Source organism: Oryx dammah, unplaced genomic scaffold (assembly GCF_014754425.2).
Source record: "Oryx dammah isolate SB20612 unplaced genomic scaffold, SCBI_Odam_1.1 HiC_scaffold_28, whole genome shotgun sequence".
Lineage (NCBI taxonomy): Eukaryota > Metazoa > Chordata > Mammalia > Artiodactyla > Bovidae > Oryx > Oryx dammah.
In genome coordinates, this window is record NW_024070212.1 from 70,445,570 (window position 1) to 70,469,283 (window position 23,714).

Here is a 23,714-nt window from a genome sequence, read left to right on the forward strand (position 1 = left end):
AGAGCATTAAGATAAGTATCCTTAAAATTTATGATCCTAGATGTTTCTATTACATTATTTTTCTTTGGAATTATTTTTTCTAAAGAAAATACATATTTTGAGAGAAACAATTTTGAAAGTAGAACTTCATTTCACAATTCTCACAACACCAACAAGAAGGGTAATAATAGTTGCTATAGGTTATTTTAACCTCTGTTAAATTCTTTGGCATTAGTACCTCTTATTTTCTTTTTTTTTTAATTGTTATTAAAATATACTCAATTTACAATATTTTGTTAGTTTCAGGTCTACAGTATAGTGATTCATATATATATATATATATATATGAAATATTGAGGGCAGAAGGAGAAGGGGACATCAGAGGATGAGACGGCTGGATGGCATCAATGATGCAATGGACATGAACTTGGGCAAACTTTGGAGGTGGTGAGGGACATGTAGGGCTGGTATGCTGTAGTCCATGGGTTCTCAAAGAGTTGGAAACGACTGAGTGAATAAACAACATATATATAGGTATACATGTAGATTTATATATAGCTATATAGAGATATTCCTATTAGACATATCTAATTGTTAAAGAATTGGTAAACAATTGGTAAAGTATCCACCTGCAATGTGGGAGACCTTGGGTTTGATTCCTGGGTGGGGAAGATCTGCTGGAGAAGGGAAAGGCTATCCACTCCAGTATTCTGGCCTGGAGAATTCCATGGGCTGTATACTCCTTGGGGTCACAAAGAGTTGGAGATGACAGAGTGACTTTCACTTCACTTCATATATATCAGTTTAGTTCAGTTCAGTTCAGTCACTCAGTCGTGTCCAACTCTTTGCGACCCCATGAATCACAGCACGCCAGGCCTCCCTGTCCATCACCATCTCCCAGAGTTCACTCAGACTCACATCCATCGAGTCAGTGATGCCATCCAGCCATCTCATCCTCAGTCGTCCCCTTCTCCTCCTGCCCCCAATCCCTCCCAGCATCAGAGTCTTTTCCAAAGAGTCAACTCTTCGCATGAGATGTCCAAAGTACTGGAGCTTCAGCCTTAGCATCATTCCTTCCAAAGAAATCCAGGGTTGATCTCCTTCAGAATGTACTGGTTGGATCTCCCTGCAGTCCAAGGTACTCTCAAGAGTCTTCTCCAATAACACAGTTCAAAAGCATCAATTCTTCGGCACTCAGCCTTCTTCACAGTCCAACTCTCACATCCATACATGACCACAGGAAAAAACCATAGCCATGCTACTGTAGATCAGTGGAGAAATAACTACAGAAAGAATGAAGGGAAGAAGCCGAAGCAAAAACAATACCCAGTTGTGGATGTGACTGCTGATAAAAACAAGATCCAATGCTGTAAAGAGCAATATTACATAGGAACCTGGAATGTCAGGTCCATGAATCAAGGCAAATTGGAAGTGTGGTCAAACAAGAGATGGCAAGGGTGAACGTCGACATTCTAGGAATCAGCGAACTAAAATGGACTGGAATGGGTGAATTTAACTCAGATGACCATTATGTCTACTACTGTGGGCAGGAATCCCTCAGAAGAAATGGAGTAGCCATCATGGTCAACAATAGAGTCCAAAATGCAGTACTTGGATGCAATCTCAAAAATGACAGAATGATCTCTGTTCATCTTCAAGGCAAACCATTCAATATCACAGTTATCCAAGTCTATGCCTCAACCAGTAACACTGAAGAAACTGAAGTTGAACGGTTTTATGAAGACCTACAAGATCTTTTAGAACTAACACCCAAAAAAGATGTCCTTTTCATTATAGGGGACTGGAATGCAAAAGTAGGAAGTCAAGAAACAGCTGGAGTTACAGGCAAATTTGGCCTTGGAATGTGGAATGAAGCAGGGCAAAGACTAATAGAGTTTTGCCAAGAAAATGCACTGGTCATAGCAAACACTCTCTTCCAACAACACAAGAGAAGACTCTACACATGGACATCACCAGATGGTAAACACCAAAATCAGATTGATTATATTCTTTGCAGCCAAAGATGGAGAAGTTCTATACAGCCAAGAAAAATAAGACCAGGAGCTGACTGTGGCTCAAATCATGAACTCCTTGTTACCAAATTCAGACTCAAATTGAAGAAAGTAGGGAAAACCGTTAGACCATTCAGGTATGACCTAAATCAAATCCCTTATGATTATACAGTGGAAGTGAGAAATAGATTTAAGGGTCTACATCTGATAGATAGAGTGCCTGATGAACTATGGAATGAGGTTTATGACATTGTAGAGGAGACAGGGATCAAAACCATCCCCATGGAAAAGAAATGCAAAAAAGCAAAATGGCTGTCTGGGGAGGCCTTACAAATAGCTGTGAAAAGAAGAAAGGCGAAAAGCAAAGGAGAAAAGGAAAGATATAAGCATCTGAATGCAGAGTTCCAAAGAATAGCAAGAAGAGGTAAGAAAGCCTTCTTCAGCGATCAATGCAAAGAAATAGAGGAAAACAACAGAATGGAAAAGACTAGAGATCTCTTCAAGAAAATTAGAGATACCAAGGGAACATTTCATGCAAAAATGGGCTAGATAAAGGACAGAAATAGTCTGGACCTAACAGAAGCAGAAGATATTAAGAAGAGGTGGCAAGAATACACGGAAGAACTGTACAAAAAATATCTTCACGAGACCCAGGTAATCATGATGATGTGATCACTAATCTAGAGTCAGACATCTTGGAATGTGAAGTCAAGTGGGCCTTAGAAAGCATCACTACAAACAAAGCTAGTGGAGGTGATGGCATTCCAGTTGAGCTGTTTCAAATCCTGAAAGATGATGCTGTGAAAGTTCTCCACTCAATATGCTAGCAAATTTGGAAAACTCAGCAGTGGCCACAGGAATGGAAAAGGTCGATTTTCATTCCAGTTCCAAAGAAAGGCAATGCAAAAGAATGCTCAAACTACCACACAATTGCAGTCATTTCACATGCTAGTAAAGTAATGCTCAAAATTCTCCAAGCCAGGCTTCAGCAATATGTTAACCGTGAACTCCCTGATGTTCAAGTTGGTTTTAGAAAAGGCAGAGGAACCAGAGATCAAATTGCCAACATCCGCTGGATCATGGAAAAAGCAAGAGAGATCCAGAAAAACATCTATTTCTGCTTTCTTGACATGCCAAAGCCTTTGACTGTGTGGATCACAAGAAACTGTGGAAAATTCTGAAAGAGATGGGAATAAAAGACCACCTGACCTGCCTCTTGAGAAATCTGTATGCAGGTCAGGAAGCAACAGTTAGAAGTGGACATGGAACAACAGACTGGTTCCAAATAGGAAAGGAGTACGTCAAGGCTGTATACTGTCACCTTGCTTATTTAACTTATATGCAGAGTACATCATGAGAAATGCTGGGCTGGAAGAAACACAAGCTGGAATCAAGACTGCCGGGAGAAATATCAATAACCTCAGATATGCAGATGACACCACCCTTATGGCAGAAAGTGAAGAGGAGCTAAAAAGCCTCTTGATGAAAGTGAAAGAGGAGAGCGAAAAAGTTGGCTTAAAGCTCGACATTCAGAAAACGAAGATCATGGCATCTGGTCCTATCACTTCATGGGAAATAGATGGGGAAACAGTAGAAACAGTGTCAGACTTTATTTTGGGGGGCTCCAAAATCACTACAGATGGTGACTGCAGCCATGAAATTAAAAGACGCTTACTCCTTGGAAGAAAAGTTATGACCAACCTAGATAGCTTATTGAAAAGTAGAGACATTGCTTTGCCAGCTAAGGTCACCATGGCTGCAGCCACCATCTGCAGTGATTTTGGAGTCCCAAAAAATAAAGTCTGACACTGTTTCTACTGTTTCCCCATCTATTTCCCATGAAGTGATGGGACCTGATGCCATGATCTTCGTTTTCTGAATGTCGAGCTTTAAGCCAACTTTTTCGCTCTCCTCTTTCACTTTCATCAAGAGGCTTTTTAGCTCCTCTTCACTTTCTGCCATAAGGGTGGTGTCATCTGCATATCTGAGGTTATTGATGTTTCTCCCGGCAGTCTTGATTCCAGCTTGTGTTTCTTCCAGTCCAGCGTTTCTCATGATGTACTCTGCATAGAAGTTAAATAAGCAGGGTGACAATATATAGCCTTGCCATACTCCTTTTCCTATTTGGAACCAGTCTGTTGTTCCATGTCCAGTTCTAACTGTTGCTTCCTGACCTGCATACAGATTTCTCAAGAGGCAGGTCAGGTGGTCTTTTATTCCCATCTCTTTCAGAATTTTCCAGTTTCTTGTGATCCACACAGTCAAAGGCTTTGGCATAGTCAATAAAGCAGAAATAGATGTGTTTTTGGAGCTCTCTTACTTTTTCCATGATCCAGAGGATGTTGGCAATTTGATCTCTGGTTCCTCTGCCTTTTCTAAAACCAGCTTGAACATCAGGGAGTTCACGGTTCACATAATGCTGAAGCCTGGCTTGGAGAATTTTGAGCATTACTTTACTAGCATGTGAGATGAGTGCAACTGTGCAGTAGTTTGAGCATTCTTTTGCATTGCCTTTGATATATAGACATATGGGAATATAAAAAAAGAATATTATATTGTGGTGCTCTAGTGTTTAGTGCATAACTATTTATAATTGTTATCTCTTCTTCATGGATCAAGCCCTTGATCATTTTGTAGTGCCCTTCTTTTTCTTTTATAACAGTGTTTTAAAATGTATTCTGTCTGATATGAATACTATTTCAGTTTTCTTTTGATTTCCATTTTCAGGGAGTGTCTGTTTTTATTCCCTCAATTTTGGTCTATGTGTCTCTAGATCTGAAGAGAGTCTTTCATAGACAGCGTATATATGTTTCATATTTTTGTTTCTATTCAGCCATCCATGTCTTTTATTTGGAGCGTTTAATCTGTTTACATTTAAGGTAATGATTGATACATATGTTCTCATTGCCATTTTGTTAATTATTTTAAATTTGTTTTGTTAGGTTTTTTTCTTGAAACTTCTTGTTCTGAGCCTCTATCCTCTTGTCAAGTTCTTGGATCATCTTTCCAATCATCAATAAGAATCATTTCTAGATTAGATTGGCTATCTCCAGTTCAATTAGTTTTGGTTCTAGAATTTTATCTTGTTCATTCATCTGGAATATATTCCTTTGCCATTTCATGTTAAGTTTCTATTTGTATTTTATGTACATAATAGCTTAGTTATGTTTCTTGACCTTGGACAGGTGGCCTTTTGTATGGGATGTCCTGTGAGTCCCTGTGGTACACTCCCCTCTCATCACCCAAGGACCAGAGTAGGTTGTTGAATTAAATGAATATGAATAATTTTAATTAATTTAATTTAATACATTTTCCACAATTATACTTATTTTACTGAATTCATAATTCACAATTCTCATGCCCTTATATAACTTTTTATAGGATATAACTCTGAAGTTATCTTATGAACACTTTGTAATCTTTCTGCCAAATACTGAAATATAAAATTAATATTCTCATTAGTTTATAAATACTTTTTACACTTTTTAAAAGTGTCATACAAAGTTACTTGACCTATTCTGGTACATGATTCTCTGAAATGAAGGTATACATTGGTTAAAGATATTAAGAAATACAACACTGAATAGAAAACTCAATCTTTCTAAAAGTTGTTTATTAATGGTTATATACTTGTGTTGTCTAAATGCAGAAATCTGCTAAAAAATTCTATGGTGGAGTTTATATTTCTAAAGAGTCTATATGGTTTCTAGTTGCTCTTCCACCTACATCAGTCATTGTGTCAACTTCCTGTGTCTTTGTGGCTGCCCCATAAGAAAGGAAGAAACTACATAGGTTGAATTACCCCTAGAGACACACTGAAGCCAATAATCCTGCAAACATTTGCTCTTGTATCAAAGGCCAAGGCAGCTCTCTAGGCAGGCAGGCAGCAACCCACATTTTCCTGCTCTATTTTCACAATGAGGGAAATGCATTCATGTTTCCACTGGCAGGAATTCAGGTAGCCATTATGAGTGGTGTGGTGTCCAAATGGAGAAGAATAGGCAAAAAAAAATGTTCATCATAATGATAATATATTACAGTAAAATGAAATTACTCTCTACAAGACTATAAGACAAGAAGAGGTGTGGATAAAAGGAGGAGGAATGGAACTTTTCCTGTTGCCTAAATCATCAAAACCCAGATCAAAGAAATGAAAAATGCAAACAGTTAGAGGACAAACAGTTCCTTTAGGGCTTACTGAAAGAGGGGCATAACCAGCCTTGCTATCACCAGGAACCTCCTTAACATTCTAATTTTTAGCCTGAAAATGATCAAGAGGAGTGTGTGTGAAGTGGATATTTCCTGGATCACTGTGTTCATCCTCACCTAACTCTAGGTCAAGTAAGCAGGTATCTAAAATGTTAACCCCGTAAAGATTAAGGATGCCTAACAAACACAGTGATTTTCATTCCATTCTTCCACTGAACACACCTAAAATATGCTGATTTGAGCTGAGCAGAGGAACAGAAGTATAGCTTTGGAGCCAAACTTGAGGAAACAAGAGTATTTACACATTGGCTAATGTTAATACCACAAAGGGAATCAATCTACCCCACCTATTAACCAAGACCATTATTGCAGTCTTTCAGAAAGTAAACTGAGTTTGTTAACATTTCTGTATTAGGAATCTTGGATAAACAGAATTACTAGTATGTATAAGGGGCTCTTCCCTGGTGGCTCAGATGGTAAAGCGTCTGCCTACAATGTGGGAGACCTGGGTTTGATCCCTGGGTTGGGAAGATCTCCTGGAGAAGGAAATGGCAACCCACTCCAGTACTCTTGCATGCAAAATCCTATGGAAAGAGGAGCCTGGTAGGCTACCGTCCATGGGGTCACAAAGAGTCGGACAAGACTGAGTGACTTCACTCACTCACTCAGTGTGTATAAAGCACACACATATACACACAGAGAGACAAACAGTTGAGAGAGAGGAGGGAGAGAGAAAAAGAGGACTGGAGAAAGAAAGAGAGAAAAGGATTTGTAAAGAATGGGATTATGTGATTTTTGGAGGCTAAGTGTAGTTGCTCAGTCGTGTCCGACTCTTTGCAACCCCATGGACTGTAGCCCATCAGGCTCCTTTGTCTATGGGCTTCGCCAGGCAAGAATACTGGAGTGGGTTGCCATTTCCTTCTCCAGGGGATCTTCCCGACCCAGGGATCAAACCTGATTCTTCCGCATCACAGGCAGATGCTTTACACTCTGAGCCACCAGGGAAGCTGAATCCACAGACTTTGTAGCCTGGCTGGTGACCCAGGGGAGAGCTGGTGCTGTAGTTCAGGCCAGAAGGCTATCTGCAGCAGAATTCCTTCTTCCTGTGGGAGGCTGATCTTTCGTTCCTTTCCTGCTTAACTCAGAGTCCATGGAGTTCAATGAAAACATCATATAAATACACTCTCACAGAAACATGAGGAGTAATGTTTGACTATATATCTGGGGAACCAAGTTGACACATAAAATTGACCATCAAACTCCTTATCACAGTTGTGAATTTTATAGTCAAGTCTTCTCCATTTGGATGCCAGGAGCAGGATGCTGTACAACTGACTATGTTCCACATGAATGTCTGAATTTCCTGTCAGTCAGGGGTGATTAGAAATAATTACATTTGAGCCACTTTATGATACCTTCATGAAAAATTGTCCTACTACGTAAAATACTATAGTAACACTCACAGTAGGTTATACTGCCAAGAATTGCTGAGTCAGGTCTCGTAAATCAGGGAACTGTGCCATGAGTGGACCCATAGTCCCTCCAGAAGAACTTATAAATGTGCTCCAGATCATTGGCACACACACCACACAGAATATCTCCATTGGCCAGGAAAGCTATTGCAGCCAACCATGAACGAAATCTATTAATACAAAAGCATGTGTAATTTTTGCTCTCCCACCAGTGCATCCTAATACACTTCAGGATGCAGAATTTAGAGAAGACAGGGAGATGAGATGTCTCAAAGACAAACGCGTCTCTCTCTTTCACCTCTAAATTTGGAGGGTATAGAAACTATTTTCAGATGGCAGAGAAAGGGAAAAGTGTTGGATTGAAGATGAAGTTCAAGATTAAAACCACATATATTCGTACTAGTTGAAAGTGACAAGAAGTTCTGAAATCTACCCAGTATTTTTTTTTTTTTAGAAATAACAAAATGTTTTCCAAAATATAGTTGAAATGGAGTAAAATAAATAAATAAAGCTGTTTATGATTTATTAATTTTGAACACAATAATTTAGTATACTTGTAAGTGGGTGGGCAGCATTATGTTATCTGTCTATGGTAGCTAAAGCTCCTCACTCCACTCCAGCAGACATTTCCTTTCCCTTTATTTTAGTGGAAACAATCTGTTTCCTCAGAGAATTTCTTTACTGCCACATAGTCCTGCTGATTCTATACATCATTGTGTCCCCTCATCTCAGAAACAAGTCTTAATACTTGAGCCAAAATAGTTCAGTCATAGTCCCACTGTATCATACCCAGCAAAATGTATAGAAGGAAAATCATGACCTGAGACTGAACAATTAGAATTCTATCCTGAATTTTTATGAATTGATTTTAGAGATTGTATCAGAATCCAGTCAAAGGAAAAGACATGTCAGTTATTAGATAGGAACACTTATAAAAATGTTTTTAACTAAATAATTAAAGGGTCTCTAAGTTATCATGGACACAGTGACCAGAGAAAGCAGTGATCACCATTAGGGCCAAAGATACAAAAGAAAGAGCCCACAATTATTTAACACATATAAACTTATAGGAGGAGCCCAAGAGTTTAAACTAGGGCTACTGAAAAAAGGAGGCTTCACTCCACTGGCGCTGGTGTCTGTGAGTTTCAATAACTGTACTTGGGTCTAAGCTGGGGCCTTGGATGAATGGTCACTGGCAGATGTTACCGATATTTATGAGAGGCAGGTGACAAAGATGGGTTTGCAAGTGTTGGGGAAACTGCAAGCTGAATTAGCTGCTGTAATTGGAAAGCCCTGATAGTGCTGGGAAGTGCTATTAGGATGATGCTTGTAAGAACAGGAAGCAGTCCAGGAGCCCACAAGGAACAAACAGAAAAGAGTAAGTCCTTCTAGCTCTTCTGTCTCTGGTGTCCATGATTGGCAGAGTTTAACAGGAAGCTAGAGTAACTTCACTTTCACTTTTCACTTTCATGCATTGGAGAAGGAAATGGCAACCCACTCCAGTGTTCTTGCCTGGAGAATCCCAGGGATGGGGAAGCCTGGTGGGCTGCCGTCTATGGGGTCACACAGAGTCAGACACAACTGAAGTGACTTAGCAGCAGCAGCAGCAGCATCTGACACACACAAAAAACGTGGTTTGTAGAATCTCAGCCTCACAAGGGGTAAGGTTGGAACTGCTGAGAGAAAAGAACTAAATAATTGGCATAGAGACAGAGATGTTTCTTTTGCATTGTGAGATAAGATGAATCTGAAAGTTCACTAAAAAGAAGCTGTCTCTCAACAAGTCCCAGACATCTCAAGTAAGGAGAAGGCTCATTTCAGCCTTTCAGTTTCAAAGGCTCTCCTTGACCAGTAAGTTCCCAGTCAGCACACTCAATTAGATGTGATCTGCCTTTCTTTCCTTATAAATATAGAGTGATTCAGCATATGGAATCCCTCTGTTAGAGATTGTCTTAATCTCAGATATGCATGGTATAGAGAGTTAAGGGAGTCGGGTATACTTCAGTTATACTTTTCCAATAAATCTTATTTTATATTTAAGCAACATGACATTAGCAAAGTACGTGTCAGTGTCATTTCTTCAGGACAGTTTGAAAATTATAGATACATAAACAAAGGCCATGCCCTGCCACATTAAGGAAGCTTGTCTTCAATAGGGCCCTGAGAGAAGAACGCAAGAAGAGATGGTGCAGACTGAAAGTTTATTCCCCTCAAATTCCTATGCTGAGGTCCTCATCTCAAATGTGATGCTGTTAGGAGGTGGGGCTTTGGGGAGGTAATTAGGCTTAGATGAGGTCATGAGGGTGGAGCACTCCTCCCATGATTAATCCCATGATAGGATTAATGTCCTTATAAGAATAGGAGAGACACCAGGATTTTCTCTTTTCCATGTGAGACATAAGCAACAAGGCAGTCATATGCAAATAGGAAGAAGTTCTCATGAGGAATCATTATTAAATGCCACCTTGATACTGGAATTCCCAGCCTTTTAAACTGAGAGAAATAAATGCCTGTTTTTTAAAATAACCCATCTGTGGTATTTTCCTATGGTAGCCAAAGATAAGTTAAGAGACAAAAAATAATGATAAAAAGAAATACTCTTCAAAACACCTTTTGATTACATGTATATAAAACATGACTCTTTATTGAATTCCACATATGAAGTAAGCCTATATATATCTTTATTCTCTAAACTAGTTTGACTGGGTTTCTGAAAACAGTCTTGACCAAAACAGGGGATTTAAAGCTGAGGACAGTAAAATTACTTTTTTTTTTTTTTAAAAAAAGGTAGTTCCAAGTAAAATAATAATGACTTGTGAAATGTTTCACTGAACAAATTATGACAAGCTTCAACAACTCTTTCTTCTAAACATATGGGTTATTGGACAATAAATTAAGATCAAGGACACAATAGTCATTCATCTTAATTAACCATGTTCTATGTGTCTGCAGTATTCCAAAATGGTAGTATATTTAATTATTCGATTTAAAGCCATAGAGTGAGTGATGAACTGCTTCAACTTGATTCTACATTGAGAACAACCCTCTTTAGAGACAAATTCCCATGGGATATGCCAAATTTGAATATAGTGAATCAAGGTGAAACTGCAAATCTTGAACTCCATGTAATTCCTGAATTTTCACTTTGTCAATCCTACTCTGGGAGCTAGAACACTGTAGCCTGGAAAGAGGACATAGTTTTGGCCAAACAGAAGCAGATTGTAAGCCCATCAAAATCCTACATGCACTTCTCAACTTGTCAGAAAGTGGTCCAGCATTCATGCCTTACCTAGTTGGAAATTAACTTTCTCCTGGAAGTTAGACAACTCATGCACTGTCTAGTGCCCACACAAATCTTACAAACAAACAGGCCCATGATATTGTGTAACTAACTGCAAATGGTGCAATAAAATAGCTAAGACAGCAGCTGGGGCTTCCTTTTCTCCTTCCAGATAATAGCCTCTTTTACCTTTTATCACACTACCAGAAATATTACATATCTAGATCACCCCAACTCTCTATGCCTTGTAGCTGTAGACATGCATCTAAGAAAAAATATATAAATTGTGGCAATTGTTATCAATATCCCCTATTTCAACTAGGCTTGAAAAAAAAACATAAGAAACTTTAAAATATTTCTATGAAAATTTAGCTTCCTCATTATCTGTAATTACTATTTCACATCTCCACGTTCCTCAAATTTCCAAAGTCTTCATTGCTGTAACTCTTGGCTTTTAGCTCTGTTTCTTTTTAGATAAATTAAAAGTTGAAAGATAGAGACTCTTTAATCTTGCCAAAACCAAATATATCAATTTAATTGCATCTCTCTAGTTTCTCTTTTATCTTCCATTTTAATGATGAGATAATCTGATTCCTAAGAAGAGCTGTCTGTCTCTCCATCAGCACTGAAACACATGAATTTTTACCACTCTTCATATAAAGTGAACAAACAACAAACTCATAACAAGTAGCAAAAAAAAAAAAAAAAAAAAAACTTCTAAAGTTGCATTTATGGCCCCATCTCTCTGCTCCATTTATTCTGAACAGAAACTTCTAAACAGAACTCTATAAACACACTATGTCATTCTGTCTAATCTCTCACCCTTCATTTGATCAATCTTTCTATGTTTCAAATTGTATTTCTTAGAAATGAAACTTTAGTGCCAAATTGAAAGCTATGTATATGCTTTTCCCATGCTCATTTTTCCCCACTCTTCTTAGAGACCTCCATTTTCCTGATATTTTGTGTATCACTTCCTATCCATATAATTTATATTTGCACTTATGCAAATATGCCTATCATATATCCATGCACCCCCAAATATGTGGCTTTTTACATATCATTAAATTTTTCATTTATTATGTATTATTATTGTACATAGTATGTACAACTTTATTAACTTGATTGAATGTTCACATTTTTGTTTTTAAATTTATCCATCTTGGGTAATCCTAGGACTCAGTTTACATTTAGTTAACACTGACTCCTTGCATATTCTTCAGCCAGTAATTTGTTTTTTAAAGGCTACATATAGTCTGCTGCTGCTGCTGCTGCTGCTGCTGATGCTAAGTAGCTTCAGTCATGTCCGACTCTGTGCGACCCCATAGATGGCAGCCCACCAGGCTCCCCTGTCCCTGGGATTCTCCAGGCAAGAACACTGGAGTGGGTTGCCATTTCCTTCTCCAATGCATGAAAGTGAAAAGTGAAAGGCAAGTTGCTCAGTCCTGTCCGACTCCAAGCGACCCCATGAACTGCAGCCTACCAGGCTCCTGTATGAGATTTTCCAGGCAAGAGTACTGGAGTGGGTTGCCATTGCCTTCTCCACACATATAGTCTAATAATTTGCAAATTTACATTTATATCTCGGACACTTCCCTGAACTCCACATGGAGACACACATTTTTTTTTTAAAGACACCTCCCTTTGAATTGTGCAATAAGCTTCTCAAACTTAAATTCAATTCAGACATTTTAGTGATCTTTCAAGTTTACTTTTCTCACGGCGTTTCCTAACACTGTAAATGGTAACACCATTCTCTCATTTATTCTGGTCAAGTGCCATAAAATCATGGTGGTAGTTTTCCTTAAATGTTTTATTTTTATTAATGGTATTCTATATAGTGATAGATATGTGCCATTATACATTTGTCCAAATTCACAGAATTTACAAAACCAAGAGTGAACAACAATGTAGACTATAGACTTGGCTCATTATGATATGTTAATATAGATTCATCAATTGTAACAAATGTACTAGTCTGATGGTGGATTATGTTGATAATCGAGGAAGATATGCTTGTGTGCCTCCAGGGATATATGAAAAACCTGTTATTTCCCCCAACTTTGCTATGAACCTAAACTGTTCTTAAGAAGTTTGGTTTTTTTTCCCCTAAGATTGAAAGTGAAAGTTAAAGTCACTCACTCAGTCGTGTCCGACTCTTTGAAACCCCCTGGACTGTATGCTACCAGGCTCCTCTGTTCATGGAATTCTCCAGGCCAGAATACTGAAGTGGGTAGGTGTTCCTTTCTCCAAGGGGTCTTCTCAACAGAGGAATAGAACCCAGGTTTCCCTCTTTGCAGGTAGATTCTTCACCATCAGAGCAACCAGGGAAGCCCAAGATTGCGCTTAGGGAGATAAATGGTTTAGATTAAAAACAGAAACAAGTAGCAGAACACAAAATTAAAACACAAGTAGCTGCCCCTTTGGAGCAGCACTGTGGGTAGTAAGACATGTGGGTTAGAGAACTGCTGTTTTTCATTATAAGCCCTTCTGTACTAGGAGGAGATCTTTACCTATTAAAATAAATCATTTTTATCTGAATCAATGAGTAAATAAATAATACACCCAAAAGTATGATATTAACATGTTCAGTAGTAGGTAGGCTGTGTAAGACTCTCCCTGGTCTCAAGACATAAACTTCTATCTTCTTATTATACAGCTGCATGTCTTTTAGTCCAAAAAAGTCTTTTTTAAAAAAAAAAAAATCTCAGTTTTATTTATTTATTTTGCTTTACAATACTGTATTGGTTTTGCCATACATTGACATGAATCCACCATGGGTGTACATGCGTTCACTATCTTGAACCCCCCTCCATTCTCCCTCCCCATCCCATCCCTCTGGGTCATCCCAGTGCACCAGCCCCAAGCACCCTGTATCATGCATTGAACCTGCACTGGTGATTTGTTTCACATGTGATAATTTACATGTTTCAATGCCATTCTCCCATACCATCCCAGCCTCACCCTCCCCCACAGAGTCCAACCCATACCATCCCAGCCTCACCCTCCCCCACAGAGTCCAAAAGACTGTTCTATACATCTGTGTCTCTTTTGCTATCTCACATACAGGGTTATTGTTACCATCTCTCTAAATTCCACATATATGTGTTAGTATACTGTATTGGTGTTCTTTCTGGCTTACTTCACTCTGTATAATAGTCTCCAGTTTCATCCACCTCATTAGAACTGATTCAAAATGTATTCTTTTTAATGGCTGAGTAATATTCCATTGTGTATATGAACCACAGTTTTCTTATCCATTTGTCTGCTGATGGACATCTAGGTTGCTTCCATGTCCTGGCTATTATAAACAGTGCTGCAACGAACATTGGGGTACACGTGTCTCTTTCAATTCTGGTTTCCTTGGTGTGTATGCCTAGCAGTGGGATTGCTGGGTCATATGGCAGTTCTATTTCCAGTTTTTTAAGGAATCTCCACAGTGTTCTCCATAGTGGCTGTACTACTTTGCATTCCCACCAACAGTGTAAGAGGGTTCCCTTTTCTCCACACCCTCTCCAGCATTTATTGCTTGTAGACTTTTGGATAGCAGCCATTATGATTGGCGTGAAATGGTACCTCATTGTGGTTTTGATTTGCATTTCTCTGATAATGAGTGAGGTTGAGCATCTTTTCATGTGTTTGTTAGCCATCTGTATATCTTCTTTGGAGAAATGTCTATTTAGTTCTTTGGCCCATTTTTTGGTTGGGTCATTTATTTTTCTGGAATTGAGCTGCAGGAGTTGCTTGTATATTTTTGAGATTAATTCTTTGTTGCTTCATTTGCTATTATTTTCTCCCATTCTGAAGGCTGTCTTTTCACCTTGCTTAAGTTTCCTTTGTTGTGCAGAAGCTTTTAATTTTAATTAGGTCCCATTTGTTTATTTTGCTTTATTTCCAATATTCTGGGAGGTGGGTCATAGAGGATCCTGTTGTGGATTATGTCGGAGAGTATTTTGCCTATGTTCTCCTCTAAGAGTTTTATAGTTTCTGGTCTTACATTTAGATGTTTAATCCATTTTGAGTTTATTTTTGTATATGGTGTTAGAAAGTGTTCTAGTTTCATTCTTTTATAGGTGGTTGACCAGTTTTCTCAGCACCACTTGTTCAAGAGATTGTCTTTTCTCCATTGTATATTCTTCCCTCTTTGTGAAAGATAAGATGTCCATAGGTGCGTGGATTTATCTCTGGGCTTTCTATTTTGTTCCATTGATCTATACTTCTGTCTTTGTGCCAGTACCATACTGTCTTGATGACTGTAGAGCCTGAAGTCAGGCAGGTTGATTCCTCCAGTTCCATTCTTCTTTCTCAAGATTACTTTGGCTATTCGAGTATTTTTGCATTTCCATACAAATTGTGAAATTATTTGTTCTAGTTCTCTGAAAAATACTGTTGGTAGCTTGATAGGGATTGCATTGAATCTATAGATTGCTTTGGGTAGTATACTCATTTTCACTATATTGATTCTCCCATCCATGAACATGGTATATTTCTCCATCTATTTGTGTCCTCTTTGATTTCTTTCACCAGTTTTTATAGTTTTCTATATATAGGTCTTTTGTCTCTTTCAGTAGATATATTCCTAAGTATTTTATTCTTTTCATTGCAATGGTGAATGGAATTGTTTCCTTAATTTCTCTTTCTGTTTTCTCATTGTTAGTGTATAGGAATGCAAGAGATTTCCATGTGTTGATTTTATATACTGCAACTTTATTATATTCATTGATTAGCTCTAATAATTTTCTGGTGGAGTCTTTAGCGTTTTCTATGTAAACAGTCATGTCATCTGCAAACAGCGAGAGTTTTATGTCTTCTTTTCCAGTCTGGATTCCTTTTATTTCTTTTTCTGCTCTATTGCTATGGCCAAAACTTCCAAAACTATGTTGAATAGTAGTGGTGAGAGTGGGCACCCTTGTCTTGCTCCTGACTTAGGGGAAATGCTTTCAATTTTTCATCATAGACTTCCCTGGTGACTCAGATGGTAAAGTATCTGCCTACAATGTGGGATACTCAGGTTCAATCCCTGGGTCAGGAAGATCTCCTGGAGAAGGAAATGGCAAGCCACTCCAGTACTCTTGCGTGGAAAATCCCATGGACAGAGGAGCCTGGTAGGCCACACTCTCCATGGGGTTGCAGAGAGTCAGACACGACTGAGCGACTTCACTCACTTTTCACCACTGAGGATAATGTTTGCTGTGGGTTTGTCATATATAGCTTGTATCTTTTTAAAATGTCTGATTATGTCACTTCTCTCACCCAGCAGCAATGTCTGGACCCTGCCACTCCAGCCTGTCTTGTGCCATTCCCTATGTTCCAGGCATATAACAGACTCTTCTCCTACCTTTCTTCTAGACTCAAGGACTTCAAACGGATTTCCAGAGTGACACATCTGCTTTGCCCTGATGTCCCAGCCAACTCCCTATAGTTGTAGTCCTTCATATTTCAGCTTAAATTCTACTTCCTAAGAAAGGTTGGAATCAGGATCCATGCTATACTTTCTCAAGGTACCCTGTAATTTTTTCTTTATATCACATAATATTTTTGCAGTTCTGTGTACATAGTCACAAATACATTAATTTTGATTAATTATAGTTTTTTATTCATGACACATTTGAAAATCTGGCCCGCATATGACTCTTAACTATGTATGTACCTGTTTATACTACAAAACACCCATGAATCTGACAGCAGAATGAATCTGTATTTTCTTTTTAGAATTAATTCTATATTACCCTAGATGTATTTATAACTTCCTACCCCAAGTTTCCCTTAAATTGCCCCCTAGAGACTAGTATGTTCCTAAATCATGGTTAGCATTTTTATTTTCTTACTTTCTTAATTATACATGGCTTAGTTTTAATCTGGCCTTGTTTTAACTTGATCTTTCTCTTATTCATCAATGTTGTATTGTTAAAATGTGTCCATTATGTAGTTTATAGCTATAGTTCATTAATTTTAAATTCTTGGTAATATTTAATATATGAACATATCAGAATTTGTGCATTTTTCTTTACATAGGTATTTGTTTTTTCTAGTTATCGGTCTAATCACAAAGATACCATGAAGAAACCTAGCCATATTTTCTATATGTGTGTTAAGCAGATATTTAGCTTCTGTGAACTTTGCCCCTTGTAGATACAACCATGAATGTGTTACATGGCTTTTCAAATGTAATTAAGGTTACTAATCAGCTGGGCATAAGAAGAATATGCTAAATTATGTGTGTGTGTGTGTGTGTGTGTGTGTGTCTGATATCACATGTACTTGTCTAAGCAGACATATTTCTCTGCCTGGTAGCAGAAAATAAAGTCAGGGATTTAAAGTACAAGAGTTCAATATGCTGTTGGTTGGAAGATGAGAAGTGATAAGAAAATTGAAACTTGGTCATATAACTCCAAAGAGTGACTTAGTAAATGAATTCTGTTAACAACCTGTTTAACAATTCTATTTCCACTGGTCATGGAAGTAGAATGAGCTTCTAGATAAAATCTTTGCATAGCAGTAATTTTATTTTTGTTTATGATGCCTCAAGAAGATGACCCAGTTGAATTACATTGTACCTGGACCTTTCAGTCACAAAACTGTAAAATAATAAATGAGTGTTTTAAGCTACTAAATTTGTGGTAATATATCCAAGAAAAAACAGGAAGGTTATATATGCTATAAGTGTTTTTCTTAGAGCATAATCAATCCATGGGTTGCAAAAGGAACATCAATGATGTTCACTAGAGAGTTCTAATGTCTAACACAGAGCCCAGTTCATTTTAAATATTTAACTCATGTTAGTGGATTAAATGAATTAACAGAAAACTGAAGTCTATACATTTTCAAAAGCTTAAGAGGAGAATAGGTTATGAAAGAGAGGACAAGTCAGAAAAGTATACATGAAAAAATACATTGCAGTATAATAATATAAGACACTGATAGCTAATACTTGTGAAAATATAACACATAGAACAAAATATATAAGTTAAGAATTATCTACTGTGCCAAATTTGTGAAAAATTATGTTAAAAAAGTTTGCTACAAAGATAGTTGGTGATGGACAGGGAGGCCTGGTGTGCTGCGATTCATGGGGTCGCAAAGAGTTGGATGCCACTGAACTTAACTACTTGATTACTTAGGGTTCAGTTCAGTTCAGTCGCTCAGTTGTGTCCAACTCTTTGTGACCTCAGGAATCACAGCATGCCAGGCCTCCCTGTCCATCACTAACTCCCAGAGTTCACTCAAACTCACGTCCATCGAGTCAGTGATGCCATCCAGCCATCTCATCCTCGGTCATCCACTTCTCCGCCTGCCCCCAATCCCTCCCAGCATCGGAGTCTTTTCCAATGAGTCAACTCTTCACATGAGGTGGCCAAAGTACTGGAGTTTCAGCTTCAGCATCATTCCTTCCAAGGAAATCCCAGGGCTTATCTCCTTTAGGATGGACTGGTAGGATCTCCCTCCAGTCCAAGGGACTCTCAAGAGTCTTCTCCAAAACCACACTTCAAAAGCATCAATTCTTCAGTGCTCAGCTTTCTTCCCAGTCCAACTCTCACATCCATACATGACCACTGGAATAACCATAGCCTTGACTAGATAGACCTTAGTCGGCAAAGTAATGTCTCTGCTTTTGAATATGCTATCTAGGTTGGTCATAAATTTCCTTCCAAGGAGTAAGCGTCTTTTAATTTCATGGCAGCAGTCACCATCTGCAGTGATTTTGGAGCCCAAAAAAATAAATTCTGACACTGTTTCCACTGTTTCCCCATCTATTTCCCATGAAGTGATGGGACCAGATGCCATAATCTTCGTTTTCTGAATGTTGAGCTTTAAGCCAACTTTTTCACTCTCCTCTTTCACTTTCATCAAGAGGCTTTTTAGTTCCTCTTCACTTTCTGCCATAAGGGTGGTGTCATCTGCATATCTGAGGTGACTGATATTTTTCCCGGCAATCTTGATTCCAGCTTGTGCATCTTCCAGCCCAGTGTTTCTCATGATATACTCTGCATATAAGTTAAATAAGCAGGGTGACAATATACAGCCTTGCCGTACTCCTTTTCCTGTTTGGAACCAGTCTGTTGTTCCATGTCCAGTTCTAACTGTTGCTCCCTGACCTGCATATAGTTTTCTCAAGAGGCAGGTCATAGCATGCTTTTAATACTAAAAATTACTTTAATTCATTTTCTCTGGTTTATATATACTGTTTCATGCATAAATATTTTTTTTTCTAATTGGATACATCCACCATTAATACAATGCAATATCATTGGACCATACCATTGTGTTCTTACCTGTAAGAAGCTAAGCTTCAACTTTTGTGATACTAGATAACAATTAAAAATATATATATATTAAATTATTTTATTCTTGAATTTATACTTTATTAACTAGCCAGTGTTTCTTAAAGAATTCTGGCACTTTAATACACTGTGATATTTTCACAATCTTTAGATATTAAATATATTAATACATAAATTATTACTGCAGAAATTATGTATGCTTTTAAATGTTCCTTGAATTTCAGTGGGCTGGCTTATTTAAAAAGTCTCAAACTCACTTTAAACATAATCATTTTCATGTGTTTTGGCTCACTGATTAGTTACAAAATTTCCCAAACCTACATAAAAATATAAGACAATACTTTGCATGGCTAAAATCTAATAAGAAGGCAGTATATAATTTACACATGGTAAATTATTTGATGTATTAATATGGATTTCCCTGGTGGCTCAGATGGTAAAATGTCTGCCTACAATGCAAGAGACCCTGGTTCAATTGCTGGGTCAGAAAGATCTCATGGAGAAGGAAATGGCGGCCCACTCCAGTACTCTTGCCTGGAAAATCCCATGGACGGAAGAGGCTGCTAGGCTACAGTCCATGGGGTCGCAAAGAGTCAGACACGACTGAGTGACTTCACTAATTGCTAATCATTCAATGATATTAATATTTAAGTCTAATGCTGGGTTTTAAGTTTCTGAGGGCAAGGAAACATGTTGTCTATATTATATAATATATAAATATATATTTTCTATATTATATAGTATATATATACCACTGTATAAAGAAAATCTAATAGTCTGCACTTTATACATATTTGTTGAATTAATATATGAGTGAATGTATTAATGAATTCAACACAAAACCGTCATTATGTAAGGCCAGTGTACACTTAACAATAAAAAGAAAATATAATGAATTACTGCAACAATAAATAAATAAATGTGCAATAAACATATTTTCATAATCATTAGAATGAGGAGTACAAAAGCAAGAATCAGTTTTGGAGACCAGTACCATATCTCTTCTTCTGGAGAACAGTTTGATAGGCCATCTCTATTAAAGCACATGTTCAATAAATTTAAAGCTATTAGAATTTAGAGGGCTCAAAACAACACTATTAATCATTAGTATATTTGTTTTGCCTTTTTTTTTTTTTTCTGCAAGGGTAAAAGTTATTTTGAAAGAGAGTAGATTAAACCAAGGATGGATGATATTGACTATCTCAGCAATTTTCACTATTTAAAATAAGTTGCTGTCATAGATAAATATTTGAATTGTTAGAATTCAAAAGGTTTTGCAATAGCATCTTCAAAAGAAGAGTAGCAGAAAAATGCTCTTAGATATTACATAAATTCAGTAAATCTTTAAGAATGGTATTTATTTAAAAAAAAAAAAGTGAATCTTAAACCTTACTGTAAACAACACACTGGAAAATCAATTAGAAATGGATTCTAGAATTAGGAGGAGGGAGCGGGGTTTAGGATGGGGAACACATGTGTACCTGTGGAGGATTCATGTTGATGTATGGCAAAACCAATAAAATATTGTAAAGTAATTAACCTCCAATTAAAATAAATAAATTTATTAAAAAAACAAAGAATAATAATAAAATTAAAATTTTAGAAATTATTGTAGGTCAAAATCTCTAGACTTTGAGATGGACATAAACTTCTTAAATGGAACACACACACACAGAAAAATCACTGATTACAAAAGAAATGATTGACAGATTAGTTTTTATGCTGCTGTTGCTGCTGCTCAGTCGCTTCAGTCGTGTTTGACTCTGTGCGACCCCACAGACGGCAGCCCACCAGGCTCCCTCATCCCTGGGATTCTCCAGGCAAGAACACTGGAGTGGGTTGCCATTTCCTTCTCCAATGCGTGAAAGTGAAGTCGCTCAGCTGTGTCCAACTCTTAAAAGAAACTTTTAAGAGATTCAAAAGGCAAATCCCCCAAAGGGAGAAAATATGGGTTATATATGTATCCTTAGAAGAACTGCTATTCAATAAATCCTACAAATTAAGGAGAAAAACAACAAACATTTTTTAAAGACATGAATGAAAACTTGAGCAGACTTTTAACAAAAGAAGAGATCCAAATGGCCAATAAGCTTAAGAAAAATTGTTCAATGTTATAAATCATCAGGAAAACACTAATTAAAACCACTATGTTGGGGGTAAGGAAGAAAGGATAAATTGGGAGATTGGGATTGACATATATATACTACTATATATATAATAGATAACTAATAAGAGCCTACTGTATAGCACGGGGAACTCTGCTCAGTACTCTGTAATGGCTTATTTGGGGAAAGAAGTCTAAGGGAGATTGGATATATGTATTTGTATAATTGATTTACCTAGCTGTATAGCTGAAAGTAAGACAATATTGTAAATCAACTATAATCTAATCTTTTTTAAAAAAGCCACAATGAGATAATGTTACACAGCCAATGATTACAACTTAAACTCACAATACTGATTTGAAGCACTTAAATGGATCAACAGTGCTCTCATACACATCTGGTGGTATTATAAATTTGTACAACAATTTTATAAAACTATTGGCAGTATCTTCTATAGCTAAATATTTGCAACCCATATAACCAAGCAATTCATGTGCAGCAGAGTCATATATAAGAATTTTCCTTAAGCAAAATTTACAATATTTAAGAACTAAAGACAATGACCATCAACTTGTAACAGGAAAGTGAAAGTCGCTTAGTCGTGTCCAGCTCTTTGCGACCCCATGGACTGTACAGTCCATGAAATTCTCCAGGCCGGAATACTGGAGTAGGTAGCCTTTTCCTTCTCCAGATGATCTTCCCAACCCAGGGATCAAACCCAGGTCTCCCGCATTTCAGGCAGATTCTTTACCAGCTGAGTGACAAGGGAAGCCCTTGTGTAACAGGATTATTAGTGATTAGTGAAGTCACTCAGTCATGTCTGACTCTTTGCGACCCCATGGACTGTAGCCTACCAGGCTCCTCCATGGAATTTTCCAGGCAAGAGTACTGGAGTGGGAAATGTATGTTCTATTCATGTAATAAACTACTCTAAGCAATGAAATAGAAAATACTACTCTTTCAAGCAATAAAATACAGAAATCCCAGACTCATTCTGAGCAAAAGAGCCCCGAATAGAAAATGCTGTATATTACATCGTTTCATGTGTAAAATGCTTAAAATAAGTTGAAACATCTACAGTGTAAGAAATCAGAATAGTAGCTACATTTGGGGGGTGTATAAAGACTGAGGGACAGGAGAGACTTCTAGGGATACAGGTAACATTCTATACCAAGATCTTGGTGCTGGTGACCCTGGTGTGTTCACTTTATAAAAAATTACTAACCTGCAAACTTAAGATTTATCACTTTATTATATATATATTTGTACTCCAATGAAAAGTATACCAAAATTATTAATAAATGACAAAATAAAAAAATATCATGTGCAAAGATCTATAATCAGTTCTTAGAGTTAGATCAAACCAGTACATGGCTACAATATTCAGTTCAGTGATTAATGTCCAAATAGTTAATCGTATTAACCAGGATTGATGCTGTCCTTTGAAGTAATCAGCTGTAGTTCATAAATCAGACAATTTGTAAAACTTTGCCTTCTTAATTTTCCCTTCTTAGTTATAATATTGCAAGACTTATAATCCAACTTTGTCAGTTCCCTTTCAATTTTGCAGAAATAAAGCAATATTAATGGCAATCCAAAGGGTCTTGATTCAATATTTATTTTGTGAGATAATTTTTTTTAACATAACAAAAAATTCTATTAACACAAATCCACTCTTTAGCACTTAACTTACACCAGTATACATTTTAAGTTTATATAACTCTTCATGCCTAGTGGAAATAAAACTTGCAAATTTTATAGAATATTTATCATGGGCACACACTAGGGAAAATATTTTACAGTTATCTCCTTTAAAATTCACACCACTCTGTAATGCAGTTTAACTATTTTGTCTTATTTAAAGATAAGGAAACTGAGTTTTAAAGATGATACCTCTGCCAGGTGCTAGTGCTTGGATGCAAACCCAAGCTGTCATTGCAGAAGCTCAGGCACATAACCATTTAGCTCAATGCTGAGGAACTAAACCTAAGGGGTGTCAGCCTTAATTCCAGAGATGGCAGCAGTTAGAGATCAATTCTAGCATCTTGATGCTGTCTTTACATAGTTTCTCCTATTTACTTAAGTGGTCTCAATTTGTTTTTTATGCATTTAAGTGCTCAATTATGGTAATACTATTCTCAGGAGATTTGCTCTTCCCTCTCTCTACTTTTTATGTGATCCCAGAGGCTTCCCTTATTGAAATATGGGCTTGATTTTCTCCCTGATAAGTTTATCATACTAAGCTTTTGGGGGGCAGTATTCTCTGATACTGCCTTCCATTATAGAAGGCATTCCATTATTGGCACCTCCCTATTTTTGAAAATGTAATGGTTCTTTAACAAAATACTTGATCGATGCACCTGCTTGTGGAAAGG